This window comes from Ranitomeya variabilis, chromosome 7 (assembly GCF_051348905.1).
Source record: "Ranitomeya variabilis isolate aRanVar5 chromosome 7, aRanVar5.hap1, whole genome shotgun sequence".
Lineage (NCBI taxonomy): Eukaryota > Metazoa > Chordata > Amphibia > Anura > Dendrobatidae > Ranitomeya > Ranitomeya variabilis.
In genome coordinates this window covers 205,008,917-205,031,765 of record NC_135238.1, presented here as the reverse complement: position 1 = coordinate 205,031,765, position 22,849 = coordinate 205,008,917, and the positions used below count along the sequence as shown (strand labels likewise).

The following is a 22,849-nucleotide window of genomic DNA, read 5'->3' as shown; positions in this document are numbered from 1 at the left end:
GCCACGTATTATACGTCCGTACTACGGCCGTAATACGGAGAAATGTTCCCAAAATAGTGATCCGTAGTCAGGGTGTGTCAGCGTATTTTGCGCATGGCATCCTCCGTATGTAATCCGTATGGCATCCGTACTGCGAGATTTTCTCGCAGGCTTGCAAAACCGACATCTAATGGATTTATGTGCTCAAATGTTCGGGAAAACATATATACAGTATATATATATATATATATATATATATATATATATATATATATGTCATTGAGACACATATATATATATTCTGTATTTAGATTTCATTCAGCGCGATATCTGTGAAAAGTCGGTAATTCAATTGCCGGCTTTTCATTTCTCCTGCACAAACCCGACAGGATATGAGACATGGTTTACATATAGTAAACCATCTCATATCCCTTTTTTTTGCATATTCCACACTACTAATGTTAGTAGTGTGTATGTGCAAAATGTGGGCGCTGTAGCTGCTAAAATAAAGGGTTAAATGGCGGAAAAAATTGGCGTGGGCTCCCGCGCAATTTTCTCCGCCAGAATGGTAAAGCCAGTGACTGAGGGCAGATATTAATAGCCAGGAGAGGGTCCATGGTTATTGACCTCCCCGTGGCTAAAAACATCTGCCCCCAGCCACCCCAGAAAAGGCACATCTGGAAGATGCGCCTATTCTGGTACTTGGCCACTCTCTTCCCACTCCCTGTAGCGGTGGGATATGGGATAATGAAGGGTTAATGCCACCTTGCTATTGTAAGGTGACATTAAGCCAGGTTAATAATGGAGAGGCGTCAATTATGACACCTATCCATTATTAATCCAATTGTATGAAAGGGTTAAAAAACACACACACATGATTTAAAAGTATTTTAATGAAATAAACACAGCGGTTGTTTTAATAAGGGTCCACAATTGTGGAGAGGCACAGTAGCTAAACCCACTCCACATCCGTTAGATCATCGTTTCCCAAACTTCAGTCCTCACGGCCCCAAAAGGTCATGTTTTCATGATTTCCATAGTATTGCACAGGTGACTGAATTATTGTTATAATAGTATGGAAATCCTGAAAATATGACCTGTTGGGGGCCGTGAAGACTGGAGTTAGGGAAAAACTGCGGTAGATATTAGCTTTGTTATACAGCCAGCATCTGTCTGTAACAGCAGTGACTGGATTTAGCTCTGATCGCTGCGGTTTAACCATTTAGATCCCAGTGTGAAACAATCTCAGGGTGCGCATGGGTTTTCACGGCAGCCAGGTGCTCTCCTGTGAAGCCCAGCCATTGGAGACCATCAGGGTCAATACTGATGGTACCTGTCAGACAGTGGCAATAAAAAAAATGCAAAAGAAAAAAAAAAAGATTTTTTGTTAGAAAACTAACCATTTTCCCTCAAACTATATATAATTAGTATCAATGCCTCCATAAAATTCTGAACTATAAAATTATTATGTTATTTATCTTACAGGATGAAAAAAAATAAAAAACCTACAATCCCAAAATTGCTTTTATTTGTACCTCTCACCTGCAAAAAAAAAAAAGGGCTCAAAAAGTCGTATGTACAAAACATCACACCGAAAAAAAAAAAGCTCTATCATCCTCAAAAAAAACTATTTAAAAAAGAAGTTTAAGCTCTTGAAATGTGGCAATACAAAATTACTTAAAAAAAAAGTGTTTTGTTTGTGCAAAAATAGTAACAAAAAAAGACAACATACAATAGAAATGTGATACCGCCTCAATCTGACCAGGCCATAAAACAAATTAATCATGTTATTTATACCACACAGTTAATCATATATATTTGAAATAAACTGCAAGGTATTTTTATTTAATTAACCCTCACCCCCCCCCCTCCCCCCCCAAAAAAAAAATAGTTGGACCAAACAACTGGCCTTTTAAATTAAGGGCTCACTCACACTGGCGAGTAGCCAGCATATAACTCGGACGATATTTCATCGGATAGCACTCGCTCCAATATTAAACCATGGAGAAGTGCCGACTGGCTTTTTATTTTTTCTCGTGCCGATCTTGCAAGAGAAAATAAATTGCTGCATGCTGCGAAAAAGCAGTGTATATTGGACAGTCGCACCCATACAAGTCTATGGGTGCGTGCAAAAGATTGGGCAATACTGGGATGTCATCTGCTGAGTGCAGTTCTAATACGTCGAATCACACAATGGAGAAGATGGAGAAAGTAAGTTCTCCATCTTCTCCGCACCTGCGAACCAACTTACGCGCATGCAAAAGAACCGGATCACAGTAAAACGACACTCGGATTACGCTTGCAGCAGAGTTTGAGCCGAGGGCAATATGAATATAGCATCCGATTCTCTCGCCAGTGTGAGCCAGCCCTAAATTTATAGAATTGGTATATAAAGGTATTACTGCTTATCACACACTTACATTATCAAAATACCCCAAATTGCCATTTTCTACAACACTCCGTTCTGTTTGTGTGGTAAAAAAAGCAACTTTTAAATGTGGATAATAATTTCCCTTGATTTAAATACATTTTAAACAAATGTCGTTTTCTGAGTGGACAGTAAGAACATGGGTTAGTGCTGCATCCAGGATTACATTACTACTTAAATCAAGAAAGTAGGAACTTTTACGATACAAACACTAGTGCTGTTTTCATAGAATTTATTTTCATTTTTTAGACAAACACATGGAGAAATATGAATGTCTTTCGTTTAAATTTTCCTTTTGTATGAATTCGCTTGTGGATTTGGCTAAAGAAAAAAAAAGTGTTGAAACCGACTTAATGTGAACCTGACAGCTGATACAGGCTGCCCGATCTATGGCCAATATGTATCAGGCACTGGCTGTATTATCTCAGCCAAGTCCAGAATGCTGCAGTGTTTCAGAGAAAAACAATTTAAAAGCATCCGTGTTAGAAGAGGTTTATTTGTGTGGAGATCCTCAGCGCTGCTTAGTTATAGAAGACGTCAATCCAATAGTGTATGTAATATATATATATTTACGGTTTTAATATTTAATATTTAATATGTGTTTCGAGGTTGCAAGCGCTTCTTCAGGAAACAATCACACGCGGGGAGAAGCCACCAGGCACCCACCTGTTGGACCAGTATCCAGCGCAGTTCGGTCCCCGGCGACTTTTAAAGTATTTTTTTTCTAACATGCCGTGGTGTTTCATAAGTAAAAACGCTTAGCTGGAATCGTTCAGCCACTGTCCGCGTGATACATGCTGATCGTAGATTGGGCAGCATATATCAGCTATTCCCTTAAAGGATAGTCTCCTGACCCTTGACCATCAAGGCCCGCACATCCGATCACTGGCTCGCTCTTCTTATCTGCATCTCAAAAACATTTCTAGAATTCGCCCTTTTCTTACTTTCGACTCTGCAAAAACTCTTACTGTTTCACTCATTCATTCTTGCCTGGACTATTGTAATTCTCTCCTAAACAGCCTCCCTCTTACCAAACTCTCCCCCTTCCAATCTGTCCTGAATGCTGCTGCCAGGATTATATTCCTCACCAACTGTTACACCGATGCCTCTGCCTTGTGCCAGTCATTACACTGGCTACCCATCCACTCCAGAATCCAGTACAAAAACTATTACCCTCATCCACAAAGCACTCCATGGCTCAGTACCACCCTACATCTCCTCTCTGGTCTCTGTCTACCACCCTACCTGTGCCCTACATTCTGCTAATGACCTGAGGTTAGCATCCTCAATAATCAGAACCTCCCACTCCCATCTCCAAGACTTTTCACGTGCTTCGCCAATTCTGTGGAATGCACTACCCAGGTTAATACGATTAATCCCCAGTCCCCACAGTTTTAAGTGTGCCCTAAAAACGCATTTTTTCAGACTGGCCTACCGCCTCAACGCATTAACCTAACTATCCCTGTGTGGCCCATTCACATAAGTTAAACCATAATCAGGTTCCTCTCATCATGTTCTCATACACTTCATGCAGTTAATAGCCCTCTGTGTCTGTACTGCTACATACTTAGGCAGTTATCTGGTTCATGCAGCTTTACATGAACACCCGAGCCTTACACTATGGCTGGTCCGAACAACTAAAGCAATTGTTACCATCCACCTCTCGTGTCTCCCCTTTTCCTCATAGTTTGTAATCTTGCGAGCAGGGCCCTCATTCCTCCTGGTATCTGTTTTTAACTTTGATTTTTGTTATGCTGTAATGTCTATTGTCTGTACAAGTCCCCTCTATAATGTAAAGTGCTGCGGAATATGTTGGCACTATATAAATAAAATCATTATTATTATTATTATTATTATTATTATTATTATTTTTTAAGTATTGCAGTAGTTAATTTTTTTTTCTTGTGTTCCTTTTTTGTTCTACGTGTTTTCTTTTTTCCTTCCTTCATCTCAGCCTGATACCAGCACACTTGTGGAGTTTTGCTCATGGCTTGGGTCTCTGATATAAAGTCCTGATGTCTTATCTACCCAGACAGTTCTTTTTAATTTTACTGCTCCATCTATTTGTCCTCCCGGGCTTTAATAATATGACTTCTGGTTTGTATATGTAAATAACTTATTTTTATAGCATATTGATCTTGTACTAACTCATTGCTGTTTTAAGTGTGTTTGTTTTTTTGTTTGTTTGCAACTATTGAAATTAATGAAACTTTCTTAAAAATGACATAAAAACTGCATATGTGATTCCAGCCTACAGAGGACCATTTGTAGAGGACACGCTTGATTGCCATGTTCCAGTTCTAAAGGAGACATCCGTGATGCACACAATTATATTATTGAAGCTTTCTTCTCTTAAAAGGGTTGTCTATTTTAAAAAAAAAAAAAGTTACCTAGGGGTTTGGTTCTGTATTTAACAAAAAAAATGAATTAATACTCACTTATTAGCACCCATCAGCTCAGGCAGCTCCATAATTCTGTGGCAGAACCTGAATAGCAGATATCACCATTCTATCAGCTGCCAGACAGTTGCAGCTTGTGATTGGCTGCAGCAGTCGGGTGACTTGAGGAGCTGTCAACAGATGTTTTTTGATGGTGCGCGGTTTAAAGTCACCTGACAGCTGCAGCCAATCACAGGCCTCAGAACAATGACATATCCTCTTCCTGTGCTGGCGCTGACTATGGAGCTGCCTGCACTGGTTCTAGATGGCTGCTGGTAGGTCTGTTTCAATTAGTTATTTTTTACAGACTAAAATCCCTGGATAACTTTTCTTTTTGTCTAGACAACCCCTTTAACATACACTCAAAGTTTCCCCCACCTGATATAGAGGCTTCTGCACACCTCTGTGGCCAGTTAACCTGTTTAAAGTCAACAAAAGCCATGTAAAAACTTGGGGAAGGCTTCAAGGGGACTGGTTCTTCCTGAGGCCCCTGGCTCACAATAATATTGTCCGGATTACAGCATTGCAGATTTATAGGTAACTACATCTTATACCCATGTAGGCTTAAATGGGGGTGCCCAGGCTTGGGGATTAATGTCAGCATTTACTCTATGTGACTGCAGACGGACAGCGAGCAGTGTGTGCGCTGTCAGGATGCCCCAGGAGTTGTGATGAGCGAACGTTCTCGGATAAGGTGATATCCAAGCATGCTCGTGTGCTAATAGAGTATCTTTGGAGTGCTTGAATACTATGTTCGAGTTGCCGGAGCTGCATGTCTCGTGGTAGTTTGACAGGCGCAACACATGCATCGATTGCCTTATCCGAGGACATTCGCTCATCACTATCCAGGAGCCAGCGACGTGTGACCACAAGTATGTGATTTTCATACATGCTGTCACATACTGCCTAGACATAAGTGGTCTCGCTCAATGCGAGGGAATGTGTCAACATCGGACACATCTAGTTGGAATGTGGCCGGCAGTATGCAAATCGCATATTGTGGTCACATAACCACCCGCTCCTGGGACTGAAGAATCCCGACAGTGCATTGTGAGAATGGCGACTGCAGACTTGAGCCCCAAACCTGGACAATCCCTTTAGAAGCGTAATCCTCTTCATAAAATGTATTAGCTATCCACAGAATATATTATCACTTGGGGCCCCTCTTTTTAGTGGAGATCCCGAGTTCTCCCGTTCCTCCTGCCTGCACAGCAGTGCTGTGTCTGAATGGAGAAATGGTTGAGATGCAAATTTCCACCCTACTGTAGTCTATGTGGCTGAGGACGATGATGAATGCGTGGTGTTTTTAAGTGGTGTGACAGTCACTGGCACAGTGTATGAAGGGAGATACGTGTCACTGCGCATACTGCGATCAGTGATGTAGAACCAGAATGTTTTTGCCACCAGCACTACGTGCTGAGAGAATTGAAAGCTATGTTATGGTCTGGTTTTAGTGGACCTTCATAGAGCGGGTGGGAGGAGGTCCACCATATCTCCACCTGCAGAGTCCTGACAGGACCTGTGTGAGGTCAAAGTCATTTGATCATCACATGGGTTGTTAAATACCTGGACATGAGAGTCAGGCGGTGGTTGTGTCTTAGCCCCAGGAGGACCTGAGGACTATGCAGGTAATCTGCAGGGGAATCCTGCAAGGAAAAGACTCTTATGAACGGTGTCTTTGTTTGTTTTACCGTTATGCCAGAAAGGCTCTGTTTGTTTTGCTGAATCCTGCCAAGGTTTATGCGGTCCTTAATAAACCAGCAGGTGATCTTCTTCCAAATCTGTTCCCGTGTCTACCTGGTGAAGCAGCTGAGCGTGTCAACCCCTCACTTGGTCAGTGGCATTTTTATCAAAACGCAGCAGTCTCTATGAAAGGCTAGCTATGCCACAATCTATATAAAAATAGTCCTGAAATTCTGCAGTTTTCACAATGACCATTGTGTCACGGGGAGACTAGGTGAGCGAGAGCTAATAACCCGGGCCCCTGCAATTTCCCTCAGACTAGGGAAATCCTGACTGACCCTCTACCTGGAGTTTACACTGATGGTGTGCATGTCCAGGCCTCGACCCTCGCCCTGTCTCCTGTTTCAACCCTAGGCTGAAACCAACCGCCCACCACCCAGTGAAGAGGTAATACACCAATACCCACAGTTAGCACAGACAAGGATAAAGGAAAATATACACCACGCCGCAGTCACTCAGGAATACACTATAAATGTGCAGGACAAAATAAATACAAATATAGGAAGGAGTAAATAAGACTAAGGAAAATACACCACCAGCAACGAATCTCCAACAACCAGCTCTCCACTCCGGACCGAGATAACAACGCACAAGACAGAAGCTATAATCGGCGACGCCCAATGATCAGGAGAACTATTTAAAGGCAATGGGCATGGCCCAGCTTCCAATCCGAGGAACAGGTAAATTAACCCTGGAACAGCTAGACAAAATCCACGCCAATGAGCAAATAGTGGTCAAAAGCGGAATTACCGCTGTCTGTCGAACGACCTGGTCTGAACAGCGTCTGACATGACACATTGGCCACATATTAGGCTGATACTTTCTGTTCAGTAGAGAACACTTCTCAGCAGTCATCTCATTATTATTACAGGCAGGATTGAATAGAAAGCTAACATCTCTATTAAATAGCTGGAGCTAAATATCATGGGATACATTACTGACAACAGCTGATGGACACAACTCATCCCCTTCTTCCCCAGCACAATAAGGGCTTGTTTTCACACTCCAGGTATGGACCGCTATGTACATACTGAACTCAACAGCTTCATCAGTTTACACAAGGCTTCAGGGCAGGGGACCAGCTGTCAGTCTGGACCTCATGGTCCATACTTTGACCACAAATGTCGGACATGTGAAACCAGCCTTCAATAGCAGTCAACTTTTCATCTCCGTTTCCTATGGTTCATCTTGCCGTTTTAAAACCTCCTTCTAAATGCTGTCAGAGTAACTCAGACAAGGGTTGGCTGCCCAATAAGAACACAAAAAAAGTCTAAACTTACAAAAAAAAATAAAAAAATAGTTTGTCAGTATCTGGTTCTACAGAGAAAAAATCAAGGTGAAAATTAACCTTTTTAAGGACTAACAGAATGTGTTCTAAATTCCGTAACATAAAGCACCAAATCTTATCTAATTTAGAAGATGTTAGTTATTTGATTAATCTAACAAACAGTTATTTTATAGAGAAATCAATTGGCAATTGTTTTTAGCAACAAGCTATGTGTAAGTCCAAGTTTGGTTTTACTGCCTAAAATTTCACAAAGAATTGATTTGTAATGTAATTCTAATGACTGAGACCGATATCACTAATTGCAAATGCAATTCAAACTGCACAAAACTTGTAGAATGCAAAAATAACATTTTGGGGCCCGTTCAGATGTCAGCCTTTATATACGAGTTCTATTTGTGTTTTTTTGTGGATGGAACTTGTACCTATTATAGTTTATGTGATAAGTCACACGTCATTGTTGTTTTTTTTTACGGACCGACATGTCTGCACAGGGACATAACTTTTTTTGAGTCACGGATCAAACTTGGCAATTTAAGTCTAGGCGTCTTTGAAAAAGATCAGACAGCACTCGAATGCCATCTGTATGCTGTCCATTTATCACTGACCAATTGGAGAAGCTTCACAAACCTCCATCAGTTTTGATGGTTTTTGTTTGTTTTTTTGCATACGAGAAAAACTGATAAAAGTAATAATAAAAACTGATGCTGACCAAACTAAATAAAGCCTGATCAAAAACACTGATGAAACGTGGACCGTTTTTCTGGACATATAAGAAAAATCACTGATGTGTGAATGAGACCTTACTGTAAGCTCAATAGTGTATTATTTGAGGAAAGGGCGATACAGATTAGATTCCGGTTTATTTGTTGCACACTCCAGCTTATTAGATCACCAAGTTGCACACTCCGGTTTATTAGATCACTAAGTTGCACACTTCGGTTTATTAGATCACTAAGTTGCACACTCCGGTTTATTAGATCACTAAGTTGCACACTCCAGCTTATTAGATCACTAAGTTGCACACTCCGGTTTATTAGATCACCAAGTTGCACACTCCGGTTTATTAGATCACTAAGTTGCACACTTCGGTTTATTAGATCACTAAGTTGGACACTCCGGTTTATTAGATCACTAAGGCTACGTTCACATTTGCGTTGTGCGCTGCAGCGTCGGCACCGCAACGCACAACGCAAACAAAAACGCAGCAAAACGCATGCACAACGCTGCGTTTTGCGCCGCATGCGTCCTTTTTTTCATTGATTTTAGACGCAGCAAAAATGCAACTTGCTGCGTCCTCTGCGCCCGGACGCGGGCGCCGCAGGGACGCATGCGGCGCAAAACGCAAGTGCGACGCATGTCCATGCGCCCCCATGTTAAATATAGGGGCGCATGACGCATGCGGCGACGCTGCGGCGCCGACCGCAAATGTGAACGTAGCCTAAGTTGCACACTCCGGTTTATTAGATCACAAAGTTGCACACTCCGGTTTATTAGATCACCAAGTTGCAAACTCCGGTTTATTAGATCACTAAGTTGCACACTCCGGTTTATTAGATCACAAAGTTGCACACTCCGGTTTATTAGATCACTAAGTTGCACACTCCGGTTTATTAGATCACCAAGTTGCACACTCCGGTTTATTAGATCACTAAGTTGCGCACTCCGGTTTATTAGATCACTAAGTTGCGCACTCCGGTTTATTAGATCACTAAGTTGCACACTCCGGTTTATTAGATCACTAAGTTGCACACTCCGGTTTATTAGATCACTAAGTTGCACACTCCAGCTTATTAGATCACTAAGTTGCACACTCCGGTTTATTAGATCACCAAGTTGCACACTCCGGTTTATTAGATCACAAAGTTGCACACTCCGGTTTATTAGATCACTAAGTTGCACACTTCGGTTTATTAGATCACTAAGTTGGACACTCTGGTTTATTAGATCACTAAGGCTACGTTCACATTTGCGTTGTGCGCCGCAGCGTCGGCGCCGCAACGCACAACGCAAACAAAAACGCAGCAAAACGCATGCACAACGCTGCGTTTTGCGCCGCATGCGTCCTTTTTTTCATTGATTTTAGACGCAGCAAAAATGCAACTTGCTGCGTCCTCTGCGCCCGGACGCGGGCGCCGCAGGGACGCATGCGGCGCAAAACGCAAGTGCGACGCATGTCCATGCGCCCCCATGTTAAATATAGGGGCGCATGACGCATGCGGCGACGCTGCGGCGCCGACCGCAAATGTGAATGTAGCCTAAGTTGCACACTCCGGTTTATTAGATCACAAAGTTGCACACTCCGGTTTATTAGATCACCAAGTTGCAAACTCCGGTTTATTAGATCACTAAGTTGCACACTCCGGTTTATTAGATCACAAAGTTGCACACTCCGGTTTATTAGATCACTAAGTTGCACACTCCGGTTTATTAGATCACCAAGTTGCACACTCCGGTTTATTAGATCACTAAGTTGCGCACTCCGGTTTATTAGATCACTAAGTTGCGCACTCCGGTTTATTAGATCACTAAGTTGCACACTCCGGTTTATTAGATCACTAAGTTGCACACTCCGGTTTATTAGATCACTAAGTTGCACACTCCAGCTTATTAGATCACTAAGTTGCACACTCCGGTTTATTAGATCACCAAGTTGCACACTCCGGTTTATTAGATCACAAAGTTGCACACTCCGGTTTATTAGATCACTAAGTTGCACACTTCGGTTTATTAGATCACTAAGTTGGACACTCTGGTTTATTAGATCACTAAGGCTACGTTCACATTTGCGTTGTGCGCTGCAGCGTCGGCGCCGCAACGCACAACGCAAACAAAAACGCAGCAAAACGCATGCACAACGCTGCGTTTTGCGCCGCATGCGTCCTTTTTTTCATTGATTTTAGACGCAGCAAAAATGCAACTTGCTGCGTCCTCTGCGCCCGGACGCGGGCGCCGCAGGGACGCATGCGGCGCAAAACGCAAGGGCGACGCATGTCCATGCGCCCCCATGTTAAATATCGGGGCGCATGACGCATGCGGCGACGCTGCGGCGCCGACCGCAAATGTGAACGTAGCCTAAGTTGCACACTCCGGTTTATTAGATCACTAAGTTGCACACTCCGGTTTATTAGATCACTAAGTTGCACACTCCGGTTTATTAGATCACTAAGTTGCACACTCCGGTTTATTAGATCACTAAGTTGCACACTCCGGTTTATTAGATCACTAAGTTGCACACTCCGGTTTGTATTTTTCTTTTTTTTTTTGTAAGAACTTCCGGTAACCAAAAAAAAAAATTGCTTATAAATACACTATTATACATAAAAGAGAACGAAGCTTGTTATTTTCATGCATCTTGAAACATGTTCTATCCATGTTTTTACACAGACAGCCGTATAGTGTATGATGGTGTTTACATGCATGAAAAAAAAACACCTGAATGAGGCCTAAAAACAAGAAAGTTCTTAATTCTATGTTAGAAGTACAGTAACGAACTGTTTAAGAGGTCCGTGCAGATTCAGAGGGTTTATTTTTGCCGTTATGATTATCTCCGCGACCTGCTAGCCTGCAGTCTAGCCCCAATTCATCAGTTTCCTTCCTCTTTAAGAATGCCCTTATACAATATCTATAGATGACCGTAGCACTTCCCTTTCTTTACCATAATGGTGGTGGTTTGCTATTAGAACAAGGGTCAAAACTTCATACTTGTATATTAGAGGAAACCTGCATCTTAACCCTTTCACTGCAGATATTACACACATACAAAACTTGAGTTCTAAAAATAAATACAAAATTATTATTTTACATAGATAGTTTCTGAAGGTAGAAAGTAGGCACATTTTCAAACACAGTTATTTCATTGAATTTGGAATAAAAAATTTAATACGAACAAAAAGTACAGTAAATACAAGTATCTGTCTAAAATCTCATGCAAATATTCAAAATATACAAAGAAAGGTGATAACATGACGAAAAGTTTCAGTATCCACCACCCCGAGATCACACAGGACAATATGACAGTGAGTCTGTAATACGTAATCTCGTACCTGTCACTCGCACTTTTCTGATCCTATCCTCCTTCTAATCTAATTATTTTTATTTTTAAAATTGCTTTCAAGAAAAAGAAAGTTTATTGGTATAAATTAATAACATGAATTTCATGCACCCACTCTTTACAGTGTACTTGTTAATTAAGGTGACTGATCAGAAGGGGTCTAGTTGTACATGTACAGGACTAAATATTAGTTATCTTGTATTCTGCATTTTTTTCACCAGTTTCCTCCTCGACAGGCTTCTATAACTTAGTGGGCACTGACCAGCTGCTATGATGTCTCCCAAACACAGTACACACAGATATGAGGGATACCTCCTCTCCCGTCTGTATGGAGCAGTAGGAGCACATATTCAGAAGCAGCAGCACCTTAGACAACATTATGCAGCAATACTGAGCAGGCTAGCTGTGAATCCAGCAATAGGTGAAGTAAATTACTTACTAAGGCAGCAACAGCAGCAGGAACCTGTGTAAGTCTATCTCTCTAACTTTCACCCTACTTAGTCACTCCTTCCTCACTCCTCCACTCCCTTCTTCATATACTTCAATAGACAGCTGTAATCTGGCACCTCACTGAGTGGATAACACAGGTCTGCGACTAAAAAGCTGTTTGATTATTTTCATCTAATTTCCATGTATTTTGGTGTGCTGAAAACGAAAAAAAATATTGAAAAAAATCCTGGACGTCAGGATTTGCCACAAAATGCAAGATTCTCATCAAATTTAGTATATTTTTCTCAATTTTTGGTATTTTTTTATCTTAGGGTTTTGAAAGTCAAAATTACTATTAATTAATTCACATCAATGCATTGAAGATATACAATGCCAAAAAAATATAACTTTCAAAGAAAAGAACTTTCAGAGTGAGCTAATGAAACCAGCATCAACATGTTGCAAGCTGAACGACACAGGCTCTGACATGCCCGGGCTTGATTCAATTGTTTTATCTTGATCCTCGCCTGTTCACACTTTTTCATCTCAGTTTGTGTTAGCTCGTCATATTCAACCGTGTTTCCCAAAATTAGCATTATGGCTCAGCGGAAGTGTATTAATTCGCCTGACAGTTTCTGTTACATTTGTGGTGAATATACAGTGTTGAAGCAACAGCTGAATATTACTGACTTTGTGAAAAAAGTATACTTCGCTTATTTGGGACTAAAGCTTAGAGATCAAGATAAAGCTTGGGCGCCCTATAAAGTGTGCAAATGGTGTGTTGAGGGCCTCCGAAATTGGTTCAAGGGTAAGAAAAAAGCTTTCTGTTATTGGATTCCTATGGTATGGCGAGAGCAAAAGAACCATAGAGACGATTGTTACTTTTGTTCATGCGATGTGAAAGGGTATAATTCAAAATGGAAGCATTCCATTTCATACCCCAATATTCACTCAGCAATTCGTCCCATCCCCCATGGCACAGATATACCAGTACCCAAGACCCCTGCTACCTTGGAAGAGATAACTAGCTCTGATGAAGGTGGAGTCATACCAGAACCAGATGATGAATCAAGTTCTGACTTTGAAGATGATACAAGACCAAAATTGTTTTCCCAGGAGGAGATGAATGATTTGGTAAGAGACTTGAATCTTCCCAAAGATGCCGCTGAGTTACTCGGATCAAGGCTCAAAAGCAAGAATTTATTGTTGCCAGGAGTGTCTTTTTCATGGTTCAGACATCGTGAAAACGAGTTCGTTCCTTACTTTGCCCAGGAAGATAAGTTGGTTTATTGCATCGATGTCGAAGGTTTGATGGGTCAATTCAAAATCCAATATGATTCAGCGCAATGGCGTCTTTTTATAGATTCTTCAAAAAAGAAGTCTCAAAGCAGTTTTACTCCACAACGGTGGTTTTTATGCTTCCATCCCTGTAGGTCATTCTGTACACCTCAAGGAAATCTATGAGAACTTGGAATTGGTTCTTCGCAAACTTAAATATGAAGACCATGGTTGGCAAGTGTGCGGGGATTTGAAAGTCTTGTGCAGGCTGCTCGGGCAACAAGCTGGGTATACCAAATACCCTTGTTTTCTGTGTCTATGGGACAATCGAGACCGACAAAATCACTGGACCAAGAAGAATTGGCAGCCGAGGGTGCTCACAGTTGGTGAAAAAAATGTCCTCCGAGAAACGTTGGTTCCTCCCCATAAAGTTCTTCTACCACCTCTCCACATAAAATTGGGATTGATGAAGCAATTCGTAAAATCACTTCCAAAAGATTGAGAATGCTTCAAATACTTGGTCACCAAGTTTCCAGGCCTCTCGGAGGCAAAATTGAAGGAAGGTGTGTTTGTCGGACCAGACATTAGAAGGCTTATAGCTGATCAAGAGTTTATCAATACCATGACGCATCCTCAAAAAGAAGGGTGGTTTGCATTTAAAGAGGTCGTAGAGAAATTTTTAGGCAATAACAAAGACCCTGACTACAAAAAAATCGTCGGACGAATGCTGAAAGCATTTCAAGCTTTAGGTTGCCTGATGAGTCTGAAAGTGCATTTCCTCCATTCCCACATTGACATCTTTCCTGAAAATTTGGGAGCTGTGAGTGAAGAGCAAGGTGAACGATTCCACCAGGACATTAAAGAGATGGAAAGAAGATACCAGGGAAGATGGAGCATTACAATGATGGCAGACTACTGTTGGGCGCTTCAGAGAGACATTCCAGATGCTCCTCACAAGCGTAAATGTACCAAGAGAAGCCTCACAGGGAAGAAGAATCGATTTTAGTGCGTTAGTGAGCTCATTGCAGTTAAAAAATGATTTTCATGAAACATTTGTAATAAAAAATTAATTTTATGAGTCTATTTTCATTTATTTTGAGGTATTGTCTTATTTAACATAGTTACTTAAATTGTCAGAAAACGTGATGTCCTATGACAAAACGGAGGTCATTTTCGGATTCAGCGCACTTAAAAACATAAAGATTACGTGGAATAACCAAAACAGCTCTTGAAAAAATTTTTTGGGCAGACCTGTGTTTTCATTCTTTGGAGACAGGGAAAGAAGTGGGACATATTTCTCTGATAAGATATATTGCAAAGTTTCCTGCATTCGCTTCTACTATTGATTTATGCAAAGTTTGTCGACTGCATTAAACTGTTGTATACGTTCCATATATCTTGGTGATGTGATAGCTTGTTAGAGGGAACGTGTGTATATTGTTCAAATTAAATATTTTATGTTAAACGTGTTTCTTGGTCTTTTTTTCCCCATTTCCATATTAGGTATATTAAAATATATGAGAATTCTTGCCATTTTCACACAGTCCACCAGGCCTTATATTCTTTGATATACAGTACATGCCGCAGGATGCACCATTCACAATAGATGATGTCACATTTTACCTCCATGACCAAAGTCCAGATTAATGTTTGCTCAGATAAGAAATTGAGATAAGGCTTCTAAACAAACAATTAGGATCTGAGTCAGTCTATAAATGCTAATGTCCATGTGACCAGCAGGAAGTAGGAGTCTAATATTAAGGGTACCGTCACACAGTGGCATTTTTATTGCTACGACGGCACGATTCGTGACGTTCTAGCGATATCGTTATGATCTCGCAGTGTCTGACACGCTACTGCGATCAGACACCCTGCTGAGAATCGTACGTCGTAGCACATCGTTTGAAACTTTCTTTCGTCGCTGGATCTCCCGCTGTCATCGCTGGATCGTTGTGTGTGACAGCGATCCAGCGATGCATTCGCTGGTAACCAGGGTAAACATCGGGTTACTAAGCGCAGGGCCGCGCTTAGTAACCCGATGTTTACCCTGGTTACCAGCGTAAAAGTAAAAAAAAACAAACCGTACATACTCACCATCTGATGTCCGTCAGGTTCGTAGCCGTCTGCTTCCCGCTCTGTCTGTCTGCCGGCCGGAAAGTGAGAGCAGATCACAGCGGTGACGTCACTGCTGCGCTCTGCTCTCACTGTACGGCTGCACTCAGTCAGAGCAGGAAGCAGACGGCTACGGACCTGACGGACATCAGATGGTCAGTATGTACTGTTTTTTGTTTTTTTTTACTTTTACGCTGGTAACCACGGTAAACATCGGGTTACTAAGCGCGGCCCTGCGCTTAGTAACCCGATGTTTACCCTGGTTACCAGCGAACCTCGGCATCGTTGGTCGCTGGAGAGCGGTCTGTGTGACAGCTCCCCAGCGACCACACAATGACTTACCAACGATCACGGCCAGGTCGTATCGCAGGTCGTGATCGTTGGTAAATCGTATAGTGAGACGGTACCCTAAGCCTAGTGGCCAGTGTGGAAACTGCAAGATTTCTTAACTTTTTATTATAGGTAACTAAAGTAATAAAAGAAAAAAATAACAATAACATCACAGCATTAGGTGTAGCAACCTGACCAAAGTTTAACAGTGTTTAAATCACCTTCTGTATTTGTAGCTCACCTTTGTTCAGATAAGTTTAGGGATCTGTGGTATTTAACAAATTATTACAGGACCTTGTCCTACATTTATTTTTCATTTCACATCTCACTTGCCTGGGGAAAGGGGTGTACTCTCACCACCCTCCGAAACATTGCACGATAGATGGTCTCAGTGTATAGGGCAGCAGCTCCTTCATGATAATAAAGTTGTGTGAACATTGGAAGTTAAATGGACAAAACCCTGAAATTTGACCAATAAGAGTGAGTAGTTAATTTATTAAATTCTAATAATCCATAGAATGTCCTCTAGATGATTATATATATACACTAGATGGTGGCACAATTCTAACGCATCGGGTATTCTAGAATATGTATGTACAGTGGGGCAAAAAAGTACTTAGTCAGTCAGCAATAGTGCAAGTTCCACCACTTAAAAAGATGAGAGGCGTCTGTAATTTACATCATAGGTAGACCTCAACCATGGGAGACAAACTGAGAAAAAAAAATCCAGAAAATCACATTGTCTGTTTTTTTTATCATTTTATTTGCATATTATGGTGGAAAATAAGTATTTGGTCAGAAACAAACAATCAAGATTTCTGGCTCTCACAGACCTGTAACTTCTTCTTTAAGGGTACTGTCACACAGTGCAATTTTCATCGCTACGACGGTACGATTCGTGACGTTCTAGCGATATCGTTACGATCTCGCAGTGTCTGACACGCTACTGCGATCAAGGACCCTGCTGAGAATCGTACGTCGTAGCAGATCGTTTGAAACTTTCTTTCGTCGCTGGATCTCCCGCTGTCATCGCTGGATCGTTGTGTGTGACAGCGATCCAGCGATGCGTTCGCTGGTAACCAGGGTAAACATCGGGTTACTAAGCACAGGGCCGCGCTTAGTAACCCGATGTTTACCGTGGTTACCAGCGTAAAAATAAAAAAAAAACAAACCGTACATACTCACCATCTGATGTCCGTCAGGTCCCTTGCCGTCCGCTTCCCGCTCTGACTGTCTGCCGGCCGGAAAGTGAGAGCAGAGCGCAGCGGTGACGTCACTGCTGCGCTCTCACTGTACGGCTGCACTCAGTCAGAGCAGGAAGCAGACGGCAAGGGACCTGACGGACATCAGATGGTGAGTATGTACGTTTTTTTTTTTTTTACTTTTGCGCTGGTAACTACGGTAAACATCGGGTTACTAAGCGCGGCCCTGCGCTTAGTAACCCGATATTTACCCTGGTTACCCGGGGACTTTGGCATCTCTCCAGCGCCGTGATTGCAAAGTGTGACCGCAGTCTACGACGCTGGAGCGATAACCATACGACGCTGCAACGTCACGAATCATGCCGTCGTAGCGATCAAAATTGCACTGTGTGACAGTACCCTAAGAGTCTCCTCTGTCCTCCACTCATTACCTGTAGTAATGGCACATGTTTAAACTTGTTATCAGTATAAAAAGACACCTGTGCACACCCTCAAACAGTCTGACTCCAAACTCCACTATGGTGAAGACCAAAGAGCTGTCAAAGGACACCAGAAACAAAATTGTAGCCCTGCACCAGGCTGGGAAGACTGAATCTGCAATAGCCAACCAGCTTGGAGTGAAGAAATCAACAGTGGGAGCAATAATTAGAAAATGGAAGACATACAAGACCACTGATAATCTCCTTCGATCTGGGGCTCCACGCAAAATCCCACCCCGTGGGGTCAGAATGATCACAAGAACGGTGAGCAAAAATCCCAGAACCACGCGGGGGGACCTAGTGAATGAACTGCAGAGAGCTGGGACCAATGTAACAAGGCCTACCATAAGTAACACACTACGCCACCATGGACTCAGATCCTGCAGTGCCAGACGTGTCCCACTGCTTAAGCCAGTACATGTCCGGGCCCGTCTGAAGTTTGCTAGAGAGCATTTGGATGATCCAGAGGAGTTTTGTGAGAATGTCCTATGGTCTGATGAAACCAAACTGGAACTGTTTGGTAGAAACACAACTTGTCGTGTTTGGAGGAAAAAGAATACTGAGTTGCATCCATCAAACACCATACCTACTGTAAAGCATGGTGGTGGAAACATCATGCTTTGGGGCTGTTTCTCTGCAAAGGGGCCAGGACGACTGATCCGGGTACATGAAAGAATGAATGGGGCCATGTATCGTGAGATTTTGAGTGCAAACCTCCTTCCATCAGCAAGGGCATTGAAGATGAAATGTGGCTGGGTCTTTTAACATGACAATGATCCAAAGCACACCGCCAGGGCAACGAAGGAGTGGCTTCGTAAGAAGCATTTCAAGGTCCTGGAGTGGCCTAGCCAGTCTCCAGATCTCAACCCTATAGAAAACCTTTGGAGGGAGTTGAAAGTCCGTGTTGCCAAGCGAAAAGCCAAAAACATCACTGCTCTAGAGGAGATCTGCATGGAGGAATGGGCCAACATACCAACAACAGTGTGTGGCAACCTTGTGAAGACTTACAGAAAACGTTTGACCTCTGTCATTGCCAACAAAGGATATATTACAAAGTATTGAGATGAAATTTTGTTTCTGACCAAATACTTACTTTCCACCATAATATGCAAATAAAATGCTAAAAAAACAGACAATGTGATTTTCTGGATTTTTTTGTCTCAGTTTGTCTCCCATAGTTGAGGTCTACCTATGATGTAAATTACAGACGCCTCTCATCTTTTTAAGTGGTGGAACTTGCACTATTGCTGACTGACTAAATACTTTTTTGCCCCACTGTATGTACGTCGCGCTTAGCACAGCCACGTAGTATATAGCACAGCCACGTAGCATACAACACAGCCACGTAGTATATAACACAGCCACGTAGCATATAAGACAGCCACGTAGCATATAACAGTCACGCAGCATATAACATAGCCACATAGTATATAGCACAACCACGTAGTATATAGCAGCCACATTGTATATAGCACAGCCCACATTACACAGACAGCCACATAGCATATAGCAGCCACGTAGTATATAGCAGCCACATAGAATATAACACAGCCCACGTAATATATAGCACAGCCCACGTAATAGCACAGCCCACGTAATATACAGCACAGCCCACGCAGTATATAACACAGGCCACGTAGTATATAACACAGCCCATGCAGTATATACCACAGGCCACGTAGTATATAACACAGCCCACGCAGTGTATAACACAGGCCACGTAGTATATAACACAGCCTATGCAGTATATAACACTGCCCACGTAGTATAGAGCAGTGTGGGCACCATAACCCTGTTAAAAAAAATTAAAATAAAAAATAGTTATATACTCTTATCTCGCGAGACCGCTAAGTCATCTGGGTAATTTCGTAATGCATCACTGGGAACGGAAGCTGGCGGCAGAATCGCGCGCATCGGTGGACGGCGGAAGGTGAGAATAGCACAATGTTTTATTTTTTTTTAATTATTTTTAACATATCTTTTTACTATTGATGCTGCATGAGTTGGAAAGGAGGCGAGTAAGCTCTCCTTCAGTGATGTTGGAGAGGGAGGTTATTAGGGAAGGGCAGAAGTCTGGTATATGGAGTGGTTGGGGTGGTGGAACAGTTAAAGCATTGCCTTGTTTGATCGATCTTGTATTTGAAGTAGGTGGCACAGTCCTTGGAAGAGATGAGGGGATTTGGATCTGGCAGTGGTGGGCGGAGGAGAGAATTGTGGAATTGTGTTGCATGCATCATCCAGTTCCCAAGGGCATTGTTCACAATGAAGCGGTCATCAGTGTGAGATGTGGCCAAAGCATGTCCTCTTCTCTGCCTTTCTGTGACTCTTCCAGTCTCTCTGTATCTCTGTTGCACCCTGCTGATGACTCTGTGACATGCTAAGCTTAGTGGCCACTTTCATCTGAGAACATCCTGCTTGAAACCTTGCAACAGTGAGATATTGATTATCAATTGTTAGGTTTTGTCTTGGTCTCATGATGTCAATGTGAGCAGAATGATGTGGAGGACTGTTTAATACCAATTCTAATTGAACCCCGAAATGCATTGGCCGATTCATGGATCAAATACTTTTTGTGAATTTTGCCATTAAGCTCCTTGTTGGAGAACAGCAAGTTGTTCAAAAAGTACTGAAACATTGATCTGTTGGACGTGTGCATTCACAAGTTTAGAGATGTCACATTAAGTTCACCTGAAAAGGTTAGCATACGTTTTAGGTTTATTCTGAAATTTCACCCGGAAGCCATTTATCCCTAACTTTTTGTGACTAGTATATGTAAAACAAATTGTGAATATGGCTGAATCACTGATGACATCCAACCAAAAACCTTTGAAAAGTTAAAAGGTTTGTTTCCTTTTACCTTTTTACCTCTCACTGCCTTGGAATCAGCAAGACAGGCAACCTTGCAAATGTCATACATCACTGCTCTGCTTTGGTGTCCCCACAGTGACCGATGGTCACGTGAGATTCTTAGCACCTTTTTTGCAATCCTTTGTCACGTTGATGGGTCTACCGATGCAGTACCTCTAAAGCGCTGCCTTGTTGATGGGACTTAAGCGTTGATGTTCCTCCCCTTGGCATAATTGACACTGTTCCTAAATAATACAACTTGGAAGAGCATCCTGGGAAGTAAAAGCGAGCAGGACCTGATGGGGGTAGAACATCTTAACACTTCACTGCCAGTTCCCCTCTGTCATCTCCTCCTGCCAGGGTAGAAAGAAATGGTAAATGGGCGTTTATTGGGGCTCGGCCCGATTTTGCACTGGCGCTCTGCATAATTTCTTCTTTCAGTTCTTAGAAAGCTGAGAGGTATACATCCATTTTGAAGACAATGCCGGGTAAAGTGCTGAAAGGAGACAACCTCTTTAAGTACTTGATCACAAGGCATTCTTTCCCTAACAAGGTATTATCCAGAGCTATAAACAAGAGTGGACATTCCTAGGATTCCGTGCAATTATTATCTTCAGTATTGCTGCATTGCAGATCTTTTATGACTCTGGAATTTGTGTCCACTGCAAGAAGACTTCTGTGCTATAGATAAAACATGCAATCCTGCCGAAACGCTGAGGAAGTAGTAAACTCACTCCAGTTATCTTACGTAGTTTATATTCAATGAAGGAAAAAATTCATGTTTTAGTGAACCTTCCTTTGTATACTAAGTAACTGTATATGTATAGTGGCTCTCTTACAAACTCATATGAAATATGGGGATGCCAAATGATACTATTTTTTTATATTTTTTTTTAAGCATACATTTTACATCCATTGAGGGCTGTCTTCCAAAATTGCTAGGTCCGTATACTGTCAAGCACTCGCCCATTTTTGAGAACCATCTAGTATGTATTTGAGGATGATGGAAAAGGAGTACTAGCATAATAAATTCAAAGGGAATGAATTGTCAGAAAAATAACTATTTTGATAAGTGTGTATGTATGTATATTATTATTATTATTATTTATTGTTATAGCGCCATTTATTCCATGGCGCTTTACCAGTGAGGAGGGGTATACATAATAAAAACAAGTACAATAATCTTGAACAATACAAGTCATAACTGGTACAGTAGGAGAGAGGACCCTGCCCGCGAAGGCTCACAATCTACAAGGGATGGGTGAGGTATATACAGTATATCACAAAAGTGAGTACACCCCTCACATGTTTGTAAATATTTTATCATCTTTTCATGGGACAACACTGAAGATCTGACACTTTGATACAATGTAGTCAGTGTACAGCTTGTATAACAGTGTAAATTTAGTGTGCTCACTACATAATTCGACACACAGCTATTAACGTCTAAACCGCTGGCAACAGAAGTGAGTACACCGCTAAGTGAATATGGCCAAATTGTGCTCAAAGTGTCAATATTTGGCACAATATTTATTATTCCTAGTCTAGACTAATTTATTTGTATGATATATATTTATTTTTTAAATGTATTATAAATTCGTCCAGTGTAGATGCTCCCTGGCCTGGTGGTGTGGTCAGGTATTCTGCACTGAAGACCAGTGGGCTTCAGTGCAGTTCACAGGTTAAAGTTGTTTCACATTGAGCAGAAATGATGGCCATCAACGATGTTGGAGACGTCAAGCAGAGCGCTATGCATCAGCCACTGTTGTCACCAGACAAGCTTTGGTGGTGGTGGTGTTACAGTGTGTCTAGTCAATACAGAACTAACCTACACTTTGTGAGTGGTTCAGTGACAAGCCCCTAATAGAAAAACATCATTAATCCAGTCATTGTGCCTCTGCACGAACAACACACGCCTAATTTCATCTTCATGGACACCAATGATTCAGCTCATTGAGGTTGCATCATTAGTGAACAGCTGCTGGAGACTGGGGGACCTGAAATGGAGCACCCTGCACTTTCTCCCAACCTGAATCTCATAGAAAACCTATCAGATCAGCTGAGATGTCGTGTAGAGGCTTGTAACTCTGTACACCAGAACATCAATGACCTGAGTGACGTCCTTCAAGAAAAGTGGGACTTGTGAACAGCCTGAGACGTCGTTGTCAAGCTGTAATTGATGCTCAAGGCCACATGACAAGTTATTGAGACTGACATTTTTTGTGGGGTATACCCACCACTGTTT

The 22,849-nt window shown here is 42.0% G+C and overlaps 1 protein-coding gene and 1 long non-coding RNA gene across 3 annotated transcripts in view; one reads left to right on the top strand and one right to left on the bottom strand.

Moving 5' to 3' along the window:
• The window catches only part of TLK1 (tousled like kinase 1), a 309,224-nt gene that overhangs the window by 131,397 nt on the left and 154,978 nt on the right, over nt 1–22,849 (bottom strand). The gene's annotated exons all lie outside the window — the stretch shown is intronic.
• LOC143784457 (uncharacterized) overlaps nt 1–22,849 on the top strand; it is a 36,478-nt gene that overhangs the window by 2,590 nt on the left and 11,039 nt on the right. The window lies entirely within an intron of this gene.